Genomic DNA, 14400 nt, shown 5'->3' with positions numbered 1-14400 from the left:
CTGAGCAGCCCACCCAGACCCAGGGAGAGGGAGGGAGGGAGGCTCGGACGTGAGAGCCCTTTTGTGTCCCGTTTGCAGGGTGATAAGCCAAGGAAGCCCCCGGGGCTGGTGGGCTCCCCGCCACAGAGCAGGAGAGCCATCGGGAGGTGCCTGGCCCCCGGCAGCCAGCGCAGAGGACCCACAGGGGGGCTGGAGGAGAGGGGCAGCCCGGTGCCCGCTCCCCTGGGCCTGCAGGTTGTGTTTGAGCGGGGCCAGCGCCGGCCGTCCTCAGCCGGGCACTGGGCAGGGTTCCAGAGCGCCCTGAAGAAGAGCTGCTGGGGCGGGCAGCTCGGAAGGCCTCTGCCCCCTGCAGACGCTCTGCCCAGCTTGGCCAGTCCCCGCGCAGTCCCCGGAAACCCGCTGAGTGCAGCTCGTCAGGGAGGTGGGGCACGTGGCCCCGGCTGTGGTTCAAACGTGCTCCCCAGAGCAGTGTTGGGGGCGCTTGAGGGGTGACGGGTCCCCCTGAGGAGGAAGTGGTCCCTCAGGGAAGGATGCGCCCCGCTGTCTCCCCCCTCACCTTCCTTACCCTCTTGCCTTCCGCCATGGGATGAAGCCACAGGAAGACCTTTAGCACATGCCAGCCCCCCATCTTGGACCGCCCGCCCAGCCTCCAGGACCGTGAGCCTCCAGGCAGTGGCTTCAGGCCTGGTGGACCCAAGCTCCAAACTCCTGACCGCCAGCCCTCGGCCAGAGCAGGGACGCTAGCAAATGGGACCCAGGGGGACGCTGGCGGAGGCTGGGGACTTGGAAGGCTCAGGTTCACCTCTGGGAGCTGAGCAGGCCCTGGGGACAGGTGACCCTGCACCTTCTCTCCGGCTCTGTTCTTCGACCCGAGGACTAGAGAGAGGTCGGCACCAGAGCCCCTGGCCCCCTGTGGCCGAGCCCCCCCAGGCCTGGGCTGTCCCCGCCACTTGCTCAGACCCAGCTCCAGAAAGCTCCAGGTCTGGGTGCTGCACTGGGACCGGAGCCCCTCCACCCCGCATCCCCCAGCACCCGTCACAGCCGCCACCTTCCAGATGGCAAATGAGGCCCAGGCCATCCAGCCGCCCGTTGGTGGCAGAATCTAGACTGGGGCCACAGAACCTCTAGCCCGAGCAGGGGCAGAGCCGCTCTTGTCCTCGGGTCGGCTGGGCCCTGCGCCCTGCCTGGGGGTGGCAGCGGGAGGCATCTTCTGGAAATCACAGGCATCGCTTTACCTTCCCGGGGAAAATCACCCGGGAGCTCGGCAATCACGGCTCATCACGCCGCCCGGGAAGCGGAGCCTAAGTACCCGGTAATCACAAGGCCCCAGACAAGGAGACCTGGGCTTTATTTAGCACCTCCAGCTCCCCCAGCGCGGACCTTCTTGGGACGTGACGCAGGGAGCCGAGCTGGCACCTGAGGCAGCCTCCTCACCGCCCTGCCGTCCAGCGCCCAGCCTGGGCCACTCACGGAAATGCCAACCTTTATCTCCCCGCTCCCGGTCAGGCTGAGTACCTGGGCCACCCAGCTCCTCCCATCCCCTTCCTTGTTCATTTGACCTTTTATTCCACAGTATTTGTGGGAGGCCACCTCGGTAGCAGCCCTGCAGAGAGAAGCGAGTGACACACAGCAAAGGAGCCGGCAAAGCCTGTCCTCCTAGAGAGTCTATTCCAGCCTGAGAAACAGCAAACCAGCCCTGAATCGCAATCAGCCACCCAGCCGTGAGGAAGCTTAAAGGACGAAGAGACAGAAGCCAGCCCCAGAGGACCCTCAAGAGTGGTCAGCGAAGGCATTTCTGAAGAAGTGGCGTGTCAGCTGGGACCTGAGGATGACCAAGAGCTGGTTAGTGGTCATCAAAAGTGAGGGAGCCACATGTGCAAAGGCCCGGGGGCGAGAAAGATGCAGGGGGTCCTAGACGTGGCAGAAAAGTCAGTGGCTGCCTGGAACCCAACGAGAGGGGGAGAGAACGGGTAGAGTAAACTTGAAAGGACAGCAGCTGGGGGCAGTGGCACACACCAGAGGTCCCTGCTACTTGGGAGGCTGAGACAGGAGGAGCCTTGAGCCCAGAAGTTTGAGACCAGCCTGGGCAATACAGTGAGACCCTGTCTCAAGAAACAAAACGTTGTGATCTCTTCCTTACACCTGCGCTCCCCCAATGACACCACACAACCAAGAGGAGCCAAGGCCAGCCCCATGCCTTGAACCTTCAAAACTGTGAGCTAAATAACCGTTTTTTAAATAAAGTTATCCAGCCTCAGGTATTTTGTTAAAGTAACGGAAAACAGAGCACTTCACCTGCCCTTCCCTATATGACAGGGCAGCTGATCCTGGCAACTCCCAGGCTCCTGTGGCAGCTGGACTTGGCTGAAGGGGACATCAGTAGCAGATTGGAGGGCAGGAGGAAGAGAGGAGCCGCGGTGTGTCCTCCTCTCTGCCAAGTAGAGTCCAGGAAGCAGCTGTATCTCCTCTAAGTCTCCATCTCCTAGCAGGTCGGCTGGGGTTGAAGGACACCGGCTCTCGCCCTTGTCCTTTCCTCCCCGAGTCGAGCTGCCCACCTCTGCCATCCCTGGGTCACTTCCCCGTCTCTTGGTGGCTTCTCAGTTCCTTGACCTCCTGTGCAAGCAAGTTCCTCTTAAAAATCCCTCTGTTTCAACATCGAGAATGGTTTATGGATCCGCGTTTGGACCCCCGAGGGATGAGGTGGGAGGTGCAGAACGGGTCTGTGGGAGGCTTAACGTGTTCTTTGTGTATCGATCCTCCCCTCTGGGACTCCTAGTGCAAGCCTCCAACAAGCCGTCAGCCACAGCTCCCTCCAGAGCAAGGAACCACGGGGCCCAGGGGCCGAAGAAGCCTTAAGGATGTCCTTGTCCTCACTCCACCCAACGCTGGAATTCCCTTGGCAGTGTCCCACCCAGGGGTCTGAAGCAGAGGCTCATTACCTTGGTGCTGATGTATCAGTTAGCTATTGCAGCAGTCATGCTGTGTAACAAAGCACCCCATAGCTCAGTGGTTTAAAATAATAAGCATTGTCCCTTCTTGTTTTTAGGCCGACGTGGTGGCTCAGGTGGCCCTGCTCCTGGCTGAGGCCTGTTGGCGTTTGGCTGCACCTGGGTTTGGGTCTGCTCTCTGATTGTCCATCTCCTTGGGCCAGAATCTACCTGAGCAGCCTTCTGACAGGAAATCCAGGAGGGTGAACCAGACCACGCAGAGACAGCAGAGGCCCCCCGCTGTGCCACAGGTGCCAACTCTCCATCGCAAGTCAGTGGCCAAGGAGCACGGAGGGCGTAGGAGAACACGCCCCCATGATCACGGGACAGGAGGGCGTGAATGACCATACCCCCATGACGTGTGCTCCTCCTGCCTGGAGCGGAAGTCCGCCAGGGCTGAGCCGGGTCCTCTGCACCTGCTTCCCTGCTCGGGGACAGGTGACTGGTGAGGGTTCCCCGGGATCTCCTCCCCGTGAGCCTCCCTGGCTCCTCCGACCCCTGCTTCCTCGGCCCTCCATCCTGGGCTCCCCGCTGACTGTGGCTCGCCTGGGGACGGCAGCCCTCAGTGGCCGATGGCCTTCCCCGTGTGAGGGGCGCTGTCACCCAGGGAAGCGGAGCCCCCGTGAGCAGAAAGAACAGGCCGCCCTGGAGCGCAGCCCCCAGAAGGGTCACCTCTCTGCCTGCCCAGGAGCCCTGAGTCCCCGTGTCCAGCGGGGCTTGTTGACAAGCTGCTTCTGGTCACCAGCCTTGGCCCGGGCTGGCATCCTGCCTCCACCCGGCCGTGAGGACAGGAAGACGAGGTGTTTGTCACTCTCCCCCTTGGTCTTTCCTGGGACCAGCCCTGAGGGTCCCTCGTTCCTTAGCTCCAGCTTGGCCACCAGAGTGAAGGGCACGAGCGTCCCTTCCCACAGCACTCAACTGCTCTTCAAGGGACGGGGTCGGAGCCTCCTCTCGTAGCCTCCCCCCCCCCAGCACAAAGCTGGGTGAGAGGTCCCGGCAGCAGCCCAGATGGTCAGGGTGTTCCGGGGCTGTCTGCTGTCCTCCGGGGGCCACCTGGAGACTCAGCAGGACTTCAGGGCCTAGGCAGAGCTGGTAACAGCCCCCTTCACTGGGCCTTGGGAACCTCATTTCCAGGGAGGGAAGAGGCATCTGTATCTGGGGACCAAGTGGTGAGTGTTGGATCAGGAGACAGATAGGACAGTGGGCACTGAAATTAAATTACTGCCTCCATAATATTAACGGAAGCCTCAGCCAGACAGCTTCTCCAGTGTATTAGTCAGGATGGAATCGATTTGCTGCAGTAACAAATATCTCCAATATCCCGGTCGCTGAGCACAGATGAGAGTTTCTCTCCCACTCCCCCTGCACGGGCAACACAGGTGGCAGGAGTTCTGCTCACCGAGGTCCTTCAGGAGCCCCAGCTGACAGGGCTTCATCTCCACATGGGCTCCCCCGACCATGGGAGGACACGTAGCAAATCATTTACTAGCTCTTGCAGTTGCCGCCCAGATGAGAAACGTATGCTCAGAGTTTATTGATCAGAGAGAATCGCAAAGCTGTTCCCAACTTGAAAACGTGCCCACCTCCACGTGCTCAGAGGTAAGGAGACCTCGAGCCACTGTGCCTGGAGCCGTGGAGGCCCACCCCATGAGGCCCCCACCAGACAGAGCCGCCGAGGTCCCCGGGGCTCTCTGGCGGCCTCTGGGTGCTGTCTTGCCCCCTCGTTCTCTTTCCTTCGGTGTCTCTCTTGATTTCATCCATTCACTTAACAGATATGGACTGAGACCCGGTCGTGTGCCAGGACTCGGGGTCATCCTGCCATCCCAGCAGACCTGGCCTCGCTGGGAAGCTGTCAGTCTGTCCAGGGACCAGCGGCCAAGCAGACCCCACGGCCACCCGCTTCCTCCATCTCCCTGGATCTCCCTCCTTCACTCCCCACCCACTATGTTCCAGAATCATCCGGAATCCGGCTCCTCCCTCCACCACCGACAGCCCAGCCCATCTCCAGTCACGGAGGGGACTCCGACAGAGGCCCCTCGCTGGCCTCTCCGGGCCACCTTCCCGCCTGAAGCCTGTTCCCCACGCGGCAGCCAGACCATCTTCTTAGAGATGGGCGTGGGATTTTAAAATCAGCGAAGGACCTGAAAATCAGCAGGAGTCGTGTGACGTGTTGGGCGCTGAGACCATGAGCGGTCCCAGGGACACCTGGACAGCCTGCCAGTGGGGAGTGGCAGGGTCAGCCAAGCAGGGGCTCCGGCCGGGGAGGGAGCCCTGAGGGATGGGGAGCCATCGAGGGCAGTAAGAGAGGCCACAGGACCAGATGCCGGTGTCCCTTGGCATCTTCCCGTCCCTCCTCCTCCTCCTCCTCCCCTGACCTGGTTTCCTGGCCCTTTGTCACCTGTCCACCCTTTGTGTCTGCCGTCCCCTCCCACTCCGGGCGCCCCTTGTCGCCCTCCCCGCGCTCTGCGCCTTTCTCCCCTCTTAACGAGACAGTGAGGAGTGGAGCGGCGAAGGGAGGCTGCGCGGTAATGGGGACCATATTTTCTGAGCCTGTTGGGGACAAAGGTCTGAGAAATTCAAGCACACTTCAGGGGTGACGGGCAGGGATGGCAATGGGGGCTGTCACAGGAGCTCCGAGATCTATGTGAATCCAAACCGCAGGGGTCACACAGAGAAGAAATCACTGTCCCCGGGATGTGGAGAGGAGGACTCGGGATGAGCGGAGGGGGAGACGGCGGAGGTGCCGTCCTCACACCTGGCGTCTCTCCAAGGCCCACCAGCGGCAGCCGGGTGGCCACAGCAGATCAGGTCCTCAGCTCGGAAGCCCGGCTCCATCATGGGGAAAAGTGACATCATCACGCAGAATTCATTAGGACTCTTGGTCAAGAGTGACGGAGACACACACAGACTAATTTAAAACAAAGAGAGGCATTGACTCTCCTGTGCATGGGAGGCCGGCGCACACGGGTTCCGGGGAGAACAGGACAGCGCTCATTTTTCTTCTGCTCCGTCGCCTCACACAGCTCCTTCTGCCTGCAGGCCGAGTTAGGCAGAGCCCGACCCTCAGAGCTCTGGGTCTGTGGGCTACGAGGGGCTTCCTGGGTGGGGCGTAGCTCCTGGTGGAGTGCCGGCCCAGGATGGGTGAGGCCTGGGTTCCATTCCTGCACACAAGAAAGAAAACAGATCAGGCTTCCTGGACAGAGGTCCCTACCTGACTCTCCTCCACCCACCCCCATTCCCAGTGCCCAGGAGGGGCCAGGCGGGTCAGGTGACGCAGAAGGTCATCGCGGCTAAGGCGTCACCACTGGGGACTCTGAGTGACCCGAGGCAGGTTGCCCCGGTGAGGCTGTGGGTTGTGATGTGCTGACCCAATGAGCAGAGCCCACCTGGTGGGGACGTGGCCGGGCAGGTAGCCGACAGGTTAAGACACAGAAACTCAACCCCCAAATGGACCAGCCTGTGAAGAGCCCACGGCTGAGCAGGCGATCATGGCGCCTGTGTCACAGCCCTGGGCCTGCGCTGCCATTCACTCCTCCAGCTGTCCCCAGAGCTGTCCCCACCACGCCCGCCGCATCCTGACCTCTGCTCTCTGCCTGCTGCCCAGGTGGACCAGAACCACACCCCCGACGCCTCTCCTCCCAGGTCCCCGCACCTCTCCATGTCGCCAACGGGGGCCTCCGTTCTCACCCTGCCCACCCAGCAGCACTCAGTGTGGTTGACCCCTGGTCCTTCCGGAAATTCCTTCTTCTCGAGGTGCTGGTCCTCCCGACTTCTCCTGGCTGTCCTCCACATCTCCACGGGCCTCCTCAGCCCTCCAACACTGGGGTGCGCAGGGGCTCCGTCCTTCTCCTCTTTCCTACCCACTGGCACCCCGAAGGCCTCACCCACTAGCACGATGTTGCACGTCGTCTCCCACCAACGGTCCTCCCCAGATCTCCAGACCCCCACGTCCACCCCGACAACCCGGTAGGAGGCTGTGAACTCCCGAGAGTGAGTAGGCTCCCTGTGTGGTAACTGGACGCCTGTGACCCTGACTTTCCCAAGTCCTGAAACAGCCCTGAATGGCATGACCTGCATTCAGCCAAAGCTTTTAGGAGCGAACCTAGATTCCCGTCTCTGCCCGGCTCCCTGTGTCCAGTCCGTCAGCGCGGCGGGCGCTCGGCTCGTCCATCACACCCAGGTCCATCCACCTCTCGCCATCCGTCTCCACCAGGCCCAGCTGCCCGCTCCCCCTTCTGACTGCTCCCCAGACCCCCCCACTGCACCGCACGGTCCCTCCCCCACTCAGCAGCCGAGGGAGGCGTGGACACTGACAAATCAGCTCATGTCACTCCCTGATCAAAACAGAATGACAGGCCAGCTCCTTGCCCTGACCTACAGGCCCCGGACCAGCTGGCCACTGCCTGTCTCTCCGGGGTCCCTGCCCAGCCTGCTCCGCTGCTCCGGGCACACTGGCCGTCCTCCCTGTCCGCCGCAGCCCACCCCCCTCCAGCCCCCTCTGCACACACCCAGCTCCTCTCCTCTTCAGCTCTTGGCTGAAAGTCAGCTCCTCCCAGAGGCCCTCCCCAGCTGCCCCCCTGAGGAAGGGTCTCAGCTGCCCCATACCCAGGCCCCTGAGGTCCCCCATCACTTGACCTTTCCAAGTTACAAACTTATTCTAGTCTGTGGCTCCCCAAAATGTCGTCTCCACGAGGGTCAGCCCTCCCTCCGGATTCCTCCTTTCATCCCCAGGTCTGAGACCACCTGACACAGCGATGGCCCTTCATCAGTGAACAAATAACCAAGGGACAGACGGGATCCGCCAATCACGGTGGAAAGGAAGAAGGGTCTCGGGGGCGAGCGAGCGAGAGCCAGCCACACCCAGGAGGTGAATGTGAGGGAGCGTTGGTGGGGAGCCCAGGGGGCAGGGGCCACCGGAGCATACAGGGAGGGCGGGACCAAGGCAGGGCTGAGTGTCCACCATAAAGAACCCAGAAAGACCAGGACTCGGGGTGTCAGATCCCACCCCAGGTGGGAGGGAGCAGGGAGGCCGTGCTCAGAGCCAGGGGTTCATGGAAAGTCTAGGAGGCAGAGTTGTCACTCAGCACCCGCCAACCCCATCCTGCCCGGAGCGGCCGAGGCAGCTCAGTAAAGACCAGAGAGGACTCCAGGCTCAGGCCAGGACACCGCGTGTAGACCATGCCATCAAGGTCGCTGCCCAGCTGGAGGAGGCCGTCCTGCTCAGCCGTGGGGGCCTCCCGGGCTGGCTGCACAGCCCCCTCCCGGGCCAGTCCTCCCAAAGCCAGATAGCAAGCAAGCCCTCGTGTGAACCGGAGCTGTCGGCAGCACCTCCGTTCAGGGAAAGGACAAGAGACCCACACCAGCCCCAGAGAGCAAGTGTCCCTGCTGTGGCCTGGGTATGGTTTGATGTGTCCTCTGCCAGGGTGTGTGCCATGCCAGGGTGGCACTTTTGAGAGGTGGTGAGACTTTTAAGACATGAGGCCTGGTTCAAGGTACTTGTTATTTGGACACCACCCTCAGAAGATGAATGTAGTTTGACAGAAACCCGGCTGGTTCCCAGACAGTGAGTTGTTGTAAAAAGAGCAGACCTGGCCCTCCCCTCACTCTGGCTTCCTGACTCACCATCTGATCTCTTCTATACATGTTCCATCATCCACCATGAGGCCCTCACCAGAGGCCAAACAGGTGAGGCTGTGCAATCTCTCACTTTCAGCTTCCCATACTGTGAGCTACAAAAATATCTATTTTTATAAAGTACCCAGCCTCAGGTACTTTGTTACAGAAACAGAAAACAGACTAAGACAATTTCCTTCCTTCATTCTTAAATAGAAACAGGGGGGAAAAAAATGAGATGCATTAGGTATTTGACAAATGAAAGAGAAATTTTAAAATTAAAAAAGTAAATGAACATCAACTGAACTGTATCATCAGAGAAATGTGGAAACTTATTGTATCCATGAAAAGAGAACAGGATGAAACGAAAAAGGAATCCTCAGAGAATCAGAAAACAAGTTACTAGATTTTAAACCATATGAGTGCTAAAATAGAGAGAAGGGATCTAGGATAAAAATCAGTAATCTCCAAAATATGAGATAAAAAGAGAAGACAAAAATGGTGAAAAATAAAAGAGGAAAAAAAAATAAGAGATTTAGAAGACCAATTCAGAAGGCCCAACATCTGGTTAATAGGCTCTCTAAAAAGAGAGAAGGGGGGAAACAGAAAGAAGCCAACTCATTGAATAAAAATAGGAGAAGTTTTACTGAATCCAAGGCAGGAAGAAGCTTTAGACTAAAAGAGACTTCTCAGTAAAATGAATTTCTAAGTGCCCACACAGAGAAACATTAGTTCTTCAGGGATAATTTGAAGATCCTCAAAGTCCTCAGAGAAGTCAGAGGAAGAGGGTTCCTACAAAAGGAATGAGAAATCACCCATGGTCCCGCTTCAGCCCGGCGGGATCCAGAACACGGCACAGTAGTGCCCTTGACATTCCCGGGGAAACCATCCACGATACGTCTCAGACCTCCCAAAACCCAACAGCTGCACCTCCTGAACACTCTGTATAAACCCCATCTCTGCAAGAGGAGCTCTAACGAAATGCACGGGACAGTGAGAAGGAAACTGGCCTTCAAGAACACGCGCAACTCCCAGGGAGAAGGAGGTGATGGCTGCTAGGGTAGAAAGGCTCAGGAAGGACACACGGAGTCTAAGCATTCGACAGACTGAGTAAGAAATTGGAGGGTATTTTTGAAAGGAGAGTGAAGTCATTTTTCTTCTACCAAAAAAAAAAAAAAAAAGAATTAAAATATGCACTTGAAAGCTGCAAGAAACAAAACTTACACCGAATAATTATGATCTAAGCATGAAGCAAACGAAAACCTAGCCTAATTTTGCACAATGGGTGGAGAATATAAAAAGAGACTCTATTTGGTTTTGATTTACGGAGTCTTTGAGATCTTTGTACGAGGGTTCTGAGGTAAGGCTGGGAGAAACTACCTGACTCGTGGCAGAAGACAGGACGTCCACCCTCTTCCCAACGTAAATGCTGTGGACTGGATTTCAACTTTACAAATGATTCCAGGGATGGCACAAATGTGGTTAAAGGACAGAATGGAAATGTCACCAACTCTGACGATGTTAAAGTCAAGATAAAAATGACAGAATTGAGAAGAGAACCGGGAGTGGAGAAGTGAATGGAGATTTAATAATATCCTTATCTTCCGGATAAGCCCACAGAATGACTGACTCACCTGGGGGAGGGGCATAAGGACTGGGCATTTTAAGTGAGTTAATTGAAATGGCTGAGGTAAGCAGTGAAGGAAATAAATATCATTACCAAAACAGGAGACGTGGACGGGAAAGTCGTCAGTTTTAACCTTTCACAGTGGAGAGTCCCTACGGGTCTAAAGGTGACATCAAGACAAGGAGATAATGTGATACTAGTTAATACCAAAGGCCACCAAGCCCCAGAACACGGTGGCTGTCTCTGAAGCACAGAACGACCCCGTGCCTTCGTGGCAGGTTCTGAAGATCGGCCGGTAAAGATAAAGGAACCTCATCTAGTTGGCAGACGGTTCTGCATGATACGCGGGCTCCGACCCGAAGTGGATACCCCATTACCACCCTGATCCAGAGTGTCTCCAAAGCCAGGGGTCACGGTGACCCTCCCCGTGGGCAGGAGTTCAGTGTCCTTGGGTGTCCACTTCTGCTGAACTAAGAGGTGACCGGCCGTCGGGGTCTGCACTGACTCGCAGGCAGTGATTAATGGCTGGACTTGGAAAGAACAAGATGGGGAGATAGAGACAGCAGGAGATCTGGGGAGGAGGAGAGATCCGGGATGGAGAGGGCACAGAGTGCAAATACGTCTCCCTATCCTGAGTTCTCCCCCAAGGGCAGTCACTGTGGAGAAGGTTTTCGGGCATCACCTAAACACGTGGATGCATTTTGTGGATGTCCACTTGCTTTCCCAGTGGTCACTCGGTAGGACCATATAAAACAGCCACAGTGGCCGAGCTGGAGGCTACGTGTGGGCTGACCAGTAGGGACTCCCACTCACGAAGTCCACCTGAACCTCTGCTGAGCACCTAAGCTGCCAACCTCAGGTGCCAACGCTGGGCCCTTGGCAGCACCGTTCCCAGGGGGTCAGCTGAACAACCAAGGTTTGTCCTCCCTCGAGTACCACGTCTTCAGGAGACGGAGGGGCCTTCCCTGCTCACGGAGCGCCTGCCAGGCTGCCCACCCACCAACTCAGAGGGGGCTCCACAGGGCCATCCTCCTGGCCAAGGACCTCACTTTGCAGAAGCAAAGCAGGGGCTCCTCCCTGGACACCCGTGGTCCCCCCACACACCCCCTCAGCCAGGAGCAGCTGGTGCCAGCCTCCAGAGCCAGGGCCCAGTTGTGATACCAGCAGGACAATGACCGTCCCCAAGACGGGTCTCTGTGTCACAGGGTACAGCGAATAATGACCAGTGTCCATTGGGGTGGTTCCCAGAAATGATCCACAGGCCAGGGGAGCCAGGGGTGGGAGAGGGCCCGACTCGCTGTCCTGCCCGACGGCACTCACAGAAGGGTGCGTCCTCGTCCTCAGAAACGCTGAGCTCTGCTGGGGTCAGAGGTCCGCCGACGGTCACCGGTCACCGGTCACGCTGAGCTGGAAGTCAAGGCTGACCTGCATAGAGAAACCATTCAGTAAATAGTTCAGGAGAAACTCAGTTGCCAGGCAGGACGGGAACCAAGACCCCAGTCACCTGCCTGTCCCCGGAGATGGAGGTGACGGCGCTGGCTGGGGTTTTGGTCTCCTCTATTTTGAGAACAAATGGGTCGTCGGGGTACAAGATAGAATTCCCCGCTCCTAGAGGCAGACGTCCCGCCTCTCCCGGTGCTGCAGCCCAGCCACGGCGGCCTCCTCCTGCGTTTACTGTGTCCGTCCTGCTCCGGAGGCCAAGTCTCCCTCGTAAGTCCTTTCTGTTGAGAGAACTGGTGCTGCTGGGTGGGGCGGCCCACACCCCTGACCCCAGAGACTCGGGAGGCTGAGGCAGGAGGATCGCAAGCTGGAGGCCAGCCCGGGCAACTTAGTGAGACTCTGTCTCAAATGAAAAATTTAAAACAGACCCTGGATAGAGCTAAGTGGTCGAGAGCCCCTGAGTTGATCCCCAGTACCATAAAAAATAAATAAATCAAGTGGATGCATTTCCGTTTTCCTGACTGAACCCCGGCTGATACAGGCAGACGACCGGAAGTTTCTATCAGGAGCCCCCCGTGTGAATGGATGTTTTTTAACTCTGAACAAGCACAATTTGTATGTGTGTGTGTGTGTGTGTGTGTGTGTGTGTGTGCACGCGCGTGTGCGTGCGGTGCTGGGAATTGAACCCAGGGCCTCCCACACACCAGCCAAGCGCCCCGCCGCTGCGCCCCACCCTGGCCAGTTCGGCTCTTTATTAACCTCCTCTAACCTGGGACGTAAGCGCGAGGAGAGTCCACTACAGAGAGCTGCAGGGTCCCAGGAGATGGCCTGCCACCGTGGAGCTGGTCACAAAGACCTCCGGAGGAGGTGGCCTCTGGATTAAGCCTGAATGATTCTATAGAATGAGCTGGACAAAGGGGACAGGCCATGGCCCAGGCAGAGGAGCAGGCATGGAGGGAAGGCCATCCTGGGGGTTCAGGAAGCTGGGCGTCACGATGGGAGGCAGGGAGGCCTGAGGAGGCCAGACCCCAAAGGACTTTCGATTCACCCCTGGCATTGAGTTGGTCCACTGTCCCAGGGGCACCGTCATATCGGCTGGTGGCTGGCACCGCAGCGTCCTTGTGCTGACCTTGAGCGCAGGGGCCTCACTCTCTGCCAGGACCCACGGCTCCCCTCTCCCAGGCGCCCCCTCTGAAGGAGCTGGGCCAGTCCCTGCCCCTGCCAGCCCCTGCCCCTGCGCAGCCCTGTGAGGGCAGTAGTTAGTGTGATGGGCTAATTCACAGTGAAGTGTGAGCAAAGGAAAACGGTCTGTCCCTCCTCGGGGTATTTTCATTTTAATGGAGACGCGGTTGACAAATATTTACTGAATAGTCTATTACAGGCAGGAAACTATGTAAAACTCCTGGAGGGAGTCAGGGCCTGACCCAGATAAATCAGTCTCTAATGAAGGAACCAGGCTCCTGGGGGAAGCGTCTGGGCAGATAACCTCCTGATCTCTGGAGGAGGCAGGGCGTCGCCCTGGCCTGCCCCGCCCTCCCCGCCCACGGAGGTGAGCGGAGGTGAGCGTTTAGCTGTCATTATCCGCAGTTCCTGAGTGGCGCTGGGTCCTGAGTGGCGCTGGGTCCTGGCTGGCGCTGTCCCCGGGGCCCAGGAGCCAATCCCTGCCTCGTGCTTGGGGATGGCTGGGTCTGCCCCCTGGGAAGGCAGAGGGGTGTTGGGGAGTCCGTCTCCCCCTCTTGGCCACCCACTGCCCCCCCTCACCACGACCACACCGCCAGCACATTTGCCAGGGATCCCTGGGCACCTGGCACTGCCAGGAATGGAGGGCACGGGGAGGGGGGGGTGGCCGAGGCTCTGACTCAGCCCCGCCTCCATCCAGGGTGGGAGGGATCCCCCTCCCTTCTCCTCCTCCTTCCTACTTCCTCCTCCTCCCCCTCTTCTTCCTCCTCCTCCTCCTCCTCCTCCTTCTCCTCCTTCTTCTTAAAACCAGCCCAAAACAGAGAGGCCAGCGAGAGGCATGGGAGGAAGGAGCCGGCCAACAGGGTGGACGGAGCCAGCCAACAGGGTGGACGGGTTTCCCCAGCTGCAGCCCTCAGCTCCTCCTCTCACCTCCTGTCCCCTGGCCAGCCCCAGAACCCCCCTCTCACCTGCTGGCACCCCCACTCACCTGCCGGTGGCCCCTTCTGGACACTGCAGGAGGGACAGGCCCTGAAAACACCCACTGAGTAAGGAACTGGGGGTCAGAACTGGGTTTTCTCCTGATTTGCTGCACCTTGTCCAGAAAGCCCTACCTGTGCCCCCGCCGTGTTCCCTGGACCACCCCGTGTCTGAAATGGGCACCACCGGGGCACTTTAGCCCTAGAGCATCTGGACGTCCCTCTCCCACAGCCCCGCCCGCTCCCACTGCCCATCCACTGACAAACACTGACATCTAGTGGTCACCTGGGGCCCTGCAGCCTGGACGCCGGCTTCCCAGAATGAGGACTGCAGGTGAAACGCCTCGGGCAGTTTTGTTGGTGGTGCTGGTTTCCCAGGTTTAGAGTTGGGGGTGTTTATTTGGGGGTCAATGGGAGGACAATATCTCACTGCGTTGCCCAGACGGGTCTCCAACTCCTGGACTCAAGTGATCTTCCTGCCTCGACCTCCCACGTGCTGGGATTGCAGGCGAGACTCAGTACTCAGTACTCAGTACCTGTGCCCACCGCCCGCTGTGCTCCCTCTGCCGGCTCCATC

General features: G+C 58.6%; 1 long non-coding RNA gene across 1 annotated transcript; it reads right to left on the bottom strand.

The window, feature by feature from the left end:
* Nucleotides 1–5516: 5516 nt before the first annotated feature.
* On the bottom strand, nt 5517–14056 carry LOC120884027 (uncharacterized). The gene is made up of 3 exons (XR_005726194.2): nt 13835–14056; nt 11548–11652; nt 5517–6148 (listed from the first exon to the last, which is right to left on the bottom strand). It is a non-coding gene; the product is annotated as an uncharacterized LOC120884027 (long non-coding RNA).
* Nucleotides 14057–14400: the final 344 nt, after the last annotated feature.

Source organism: Ictidomys tridecemlineatus, chromosome 3 (assembly GCF_052094955.1).
Source record: "Ictidomys tridecemlineatus isolate mIctTri1 chromosome 3, mIctTri1.hap1, whole genome shotgun sequence".
NCBI lineage: Eukaryota > Metazoa > Chordata > Mammalia > Rodentia > Sciuridae > Ictidomys > Ictidomys tridecemlineatus.
This window is presented reverse-complemented; position numbering and strand designations above follow the sequence as displayed.